The 5,567-nt window shown below is 38.5% G+C and overlaps 1 protein-coding gene across 1 annotated transcript in view; it reads right to left on the bottom strand.

Moving 5' to 3' along the window:
- The window catches only part of LOC106873528 (uncharacterized), a 12,658-nt gene extending 12,248 nt beyond the window's left edge, over positions 1-410 (bottom strand). The window contains exon 1 of the mRNA XM_014920918.2: positions 276-410. The gene's annotated coding sequence lies outside the window, so the exon portion shown is untranslated. The remainder of the gene's footprint in view (positions 1-275) is intronic.
- Between the last annotated feature and the right edge of the window lie 5,157 nt (positions 411-5,567).

Raw genomic sequence — 5,567 nt, 5'->3', positions numbered from 1 at the left:
GTGCCGAGTTGTATCTGGATATATATATATACTCTGTTCCATAGTGTGTTGTGTGGAGTCTATCCGTATATACCGTATACTACAACACCCTCGGTATAATGTTATCTGATGTACACACAGCAAAGACACGCGGATAATCATAGACCCACAGAAACAATATCACTGAACTGATCTAGTTACAGCTACAGTGCTGGAATGTACACCGATAAAGTTAAGAGGAGAACAGCAATATTGATGTTCCAACCCTTTGTAAAATACAATGAAACAAAACTTACCTTTGTTAGAGATGATGCTAACAACTGTATTTGTTAAAGTCTGTTCACTGTTCTCTGTGCTATCAACTGTTACCACTGAACAACCATCGAATGTCCACAAATATTTGAATTGTTCATTAAAGTCAATGTCTTCAGTTATCAGAGATGTCTCAACTGTTCGCGAAAGTCGATTGAGTCTACTTATATCGAGTCTAGTGTAAACAATTCTCAATTGAAGTTGAGCTACATTCGATTTCTATGTCATTGTTTACTGACTTACATCCTTGAACGCACTTCAGACACATCTGTATTGTCACTCGGACGTTTCCAATTGTTGTTGTTGCTGTCGTTATTGTTGGTGCCGGTGGTGGTGTCGACAGTGGTGGTAGCAGTAGTAGTAATGATGGCCGCTTTGTGGAGCCTTTGGTATGGTGATCGTAGTGATGTTGTATGATGGTGTTGTGATGATGTTGGTATTGGAGTTGGGGGTAGATTTGGTGGTGATGTTGGTGGTGATGTTGGTGGTGGTGGTGGAAATAGTATTGTTTGTGTTCATGTTATAGTTACAGTAGTTTTGATATTAATGTGAATGTTGCAATGATAGTATTGGTGGTATTGGTGGTTTGATGGTGGTAGTGATAGTGGTAGTGTTAATGGTTGTTTTGGTGATAGTGGTAGTAGTGGCGGGGGTGATGGTCGCTGGCTACAATGGTTTATGTTGCTATGGTGGTGGCGTGATTGTGGTGGTAGCGTGTTGGTAGTGACACGTGTGTTGGTGTTGTTGCTGTTGTTGTTGGAAGGAAGGAAGCTACAAAAATAGTGCTGTTAATAGTGGGGTTGGTGGTAGTTGTATTAACGTTGCAATTGTTGTTGCAGTGGTGGTGGTGGTGTTAATGTTGAGGTTGTAGTTGCGGTATATTTTTGCTGTATAAGTGGTGGTTAGTTGCGATGGTAGTGTGGTTGTGGCTCTAGTAATGATGGTGCAGATGTTATAGTTTATGCCACAGTTGAACAGTTTATGTACGACTGTATCTTTTATTTTTTTTTATGTTGTCTATTACTTGTTTTTTAGTGAGTGGACTGCAGCCATGCTGGAGCATTACCTTGAAAGAATTAGCTGGACATTTCGACACCAGGACATAACTATTTAAGTCTTATTTAAGTCTGCCGCTTATTCTGTCAGTCACATTTACTAAACCGATAGTGTACGGGAATGTAAACAGACCAACACCGGTTGCCTATTGGCGGGGAAGATGTAGGCGTACAAACACACATACATGCGCTGCCTCTCCCCTCAAACACAGACATACAAGGTGCTGCAGAAAGGTTGCCCCCATTTCAAAGGTTAATAAAAAAACAAACACAGGAAGATTCATGAGGATTCATGAACTAATACTTTCATAAACCTGATGATCGCGTAATGCATGAAAGTACTAGTATACTTATATTGTCCTAAATATTTCTTGCAGTATTTCCTGGCCAATAAATTTAGTAGAAGTAGTAGTAATAGTAGTAGTGGTGGTAGTGGTAGTGGTGGTGGTGGTGGTGGTGGTGGGGGTGGTGGTAGTAGTAGTAGTAGTAGTAGTAGTAGTAGTAGTAGTAGTAGTAGTAATAGAAAGACGATGTGAAATCAAGCATATTACGAATTATAAATCAGGAAAATTTCCGATAAACTCATTCATTGTGTGTGTATAAGTAAACATGTATGTTTATTTACACACAAATATACCACTAAAACCACCACCACCACCACCCATACATCTGCAAATATACATGTGTATACATGAAATGGGTTTGAAGAACAAAAGGACAGATGAAATATTAAATAAATCTTGAAATATCTTGTTTGAATATAAATGTAGTGGTCAACATTGGAATGGATTTCATCATAGGTCACCTGCACCAAGGTTGACCTGCGACAAAGCAACATCAACAGTAATAAGTTGAAGAACAGAGATCTGATATTATTATAAATAAACATCTATATTATAAAACTTTTATTTTTTTAAATTGAAAATATAAAAGAATGTGATATAAAGTTATATTGTAATAGGTGGGTATATTTAAATTTGAATGGAAGTACTAAGCAGAGTACATAAGTCCCAGGAGAGATTCAAATATATGGTCCCTTAAAAAAGATGGAGGTGATAGCAGTGGAATCCCGACAAAACCACCCTAGGACAATATACTTCTTGGACCCCACACCTTATGACAAAACCCCCTCGGACAAAGCCTCCTCGAAGAAAACCATCCAAGTTAAAGTACGAAAGTGGATAAAACCCCCTCGGTTATATGTTTGGCGGAGGTGAACAATAAGCATCCCACCTACTTTTTTAAAGTTTTTTTTTCAGATTCCGATGTTTTTTGTTAACGGAGATTCCGATTCTGACAAAAAAATCGGTATTTCAAAATTTAACTTTTCCTAACAATTTTTTTCTTCGCTTTTTTGCAAAAAGTATTTTTGGAATTCTACGTAGAAAAATACGGACATTACGATTCTGAAAGATGTTTTTTCTAAAATTTCAATTTAAAATAATAATAATAATAATAAAAAAAGAGTGGCTGTGCGGTAAGTAGCTTGTTTCTCGACCAGATGGTTCTGGGTTTAGTCTCACTGTGTGGCACCTTGGGCAAGTGTCTTCTGCTATAGCCTCGGGCCGACCAAAGCCTTGTGAGTGGACTTGGTAGACAGAAACTGAAAGAAGCCCGTCGTATATATCTATATATATATATAGAGATGAGAATGTGTCTGTCTGTCTGTTTGTCTGTGTGAATCCCTAAAACTCGAGAACTACCCAACCGATTTCATTCGAATTTTACACATGCCTTACTTACGGTCCGTGCAACGTCATGCCCCCCCCCAAAAAAAAATGTTCAACTTCTCACCTAATGCGAGCCCACAGTGATCTCTTATCTCTTACACTATTTCAGTATTACGTGTCAGATGTAAAACAATAATATCCCTCTATTGAAATGTGAGATACTTTCAGTTTAATACTTTCACTTTTATAGTGAAACTATTACCTCACATGTATATGCATACATACATATTCGTCATAAACTCTCTACCACTACTACTAATAACTGTTGGGAACCCTTTCAGACCTGCCTTACATTCGAACCGGAATCTCAAAAACATTGTCCCCTTACAGCTCATTCTCATTTCATTACCACGACAGGCAAATAAAACTTACTTCTCACGATGAGACAATGCAAGATGGTCACTGACATTAACCAGATGCTGCTTTCTCAAGTGAAATATATTGTCATCCACTTCAGCTCTAACCTTCCTGGCGCACCGAGAGGTCAAACGACCCCACACGACTATAGCACCACTGAACCGCAATCTCAAAAGCATTGTTCCCTTAGATCTCATTCTCATTTCATTCCCACCACAGAGAAATAGAACTTCCTTCTCACTACAGGACAATGGAAAATGGTAACAGATATTAACCACATGCTACCTTGTCAAGTGAAATATATTGTCATCCACGTCACCTCTAACCTTCCTAGCGTACGGAGACTTCAAACGACCCCACACCACTATAGCATCACTGATATCTTCATCCTTCTAACTGTCTGCTTTCTTATAAATACGACAGAATTTATTTCCAGGCAAACAACATTCGGAACGCAATTCTTAATCACTCTCTCCTTTCCTCTTACCATTTCTCTCGTCTTGTCTTTCACAACATTGCCCTATCAAAGCAATACTGATCAACTAAAGCACATTCATTCATTTTCCTGATTTCGATACGTAACCTTTTTTTGTTTGTAAATTGCATCAATATGAAAGATTTCACTGCTATTTCTAGTACGCGCTGCTACCACGCAACGGCTTCTCGCAAATACCTGTTCAGTGGTAGCATGACGTGTTACAAATACCAACCAAATCTGTTAATGATTACAAGTACACCTGCATATCAACTCCCAACACATTTCTTTCTTTCCCAACGGATTCGTATGTTTTCAATCACGGACATTCCAATTAAGCAAAAATAATACCTTTCATTTTTAATTCTCTATCCCTACTCTTAATTTTTACATTTTCACTTCTTTCAAAATAATTCCATACTCCTTCCTTAATGCGGGCGCCGAGCAATCTTTTACATTTCTTCAGTCAATTTCTTACATTAAGAATAGGGGAACAGGGTACTTGATACCGAGCGAAAACACTCCCACCTTTTTCAGTTTTCCTTATTGAAATGCGTGCCACTGCACGCATAAAAAATTTACGATACATTTTTTGCTTCTTCCTTAATGTGGATCTGCAGACTTACCAGCTTACCTATAACCATTCCTACTCTCACATGCAGCATCAACGGCATTAACGAGGACCACTAAACAAAGCTAAGCAATTCATCCAATTGCTTTTTCATTAACCCTTTCCCTATCCAATCTATATGACAGAGCAGCCATGCATTGACAAACAACACCCAAAATTCATGTCCACACAAACGACAACATTCCCAACACAATTCATTACCACTTTCTCCTTTGCTCTCACCATTTCTCTCGCCTTGCCTTTCACAACTGTTTCCATTTTCATTTTCATGTCATAACACTAACATCATCTTATTTTGCACATTCTCCGTAATATTTTGTCATATTACCACAGCAGTTGCAAGTTTGCAACTCATCTACACTTACATACTAACCCTTCAATTAATATTTCATACTTCACAGTGTATCTGACTGCATTTCATCATGCTTCTTTTAGATCATGCCCCGAAGAAAGACTTCTTCAATTGGACGCAAAACTGCGAAAGCTGCAACATCATCAGCAAGAAGGGCAAATGAATCGTCATTGGAAACTGACATTAGACGATCACAAAATGCTGAACGTACGGCCACTTCAAGAACACTCCAAACAGATCACCAGCGTACACTTCGAACTGCTGATGCTGCCTCAACTGCTGCTGCACGAGCTGCAGAGAAGAAAAACCAACGCACTACACGCATGGTTAGGAATGCTGCTAATTGTAAGGAACGACCGTGCGAACTAAAAAAGGAGATATGGTGACGAATGGAAGAAACAGAGGACTCCTTTTATTTAAACGTGTCACACGGTCGAACACACAATAATATATCAAAGACTAGCAGAAATACCCGGCGTTGCCCGGGTTAAAGAGAATAATGAAATCTAAAAACGCCGTCTAGACTACGCATCATCTTTATATATAGAGATGTATATACACACACACACCCAAACACACGTATATATGTGTATATCAATATAAATATATGAACGTCAATGAAGTTTCGTAAAAGAAGGTGATCATGTACATACTTTCTTGCTGTTGTGATTATAAC

This window comes from Octopus bimaculoides, chromosome 28 (assembly GCF_001194135.2).
Source record: "Octopus bimaculoides isolate UCB-OBI-ISO-001 chromosome 28, ASM119413v2, whole genome shotgun sequence".
Taxonomy (NCBI): Eukaryota; Metazoa; Mollusca; class Cephalopoda; order Octopoda; family Octopodidae; genus Octopus; species Octopus bimaculoides.
Note: the sequence above shows the minus strand (reverse complement) of the source record. Positions and strands in the feature narration are given on the sequence as shown.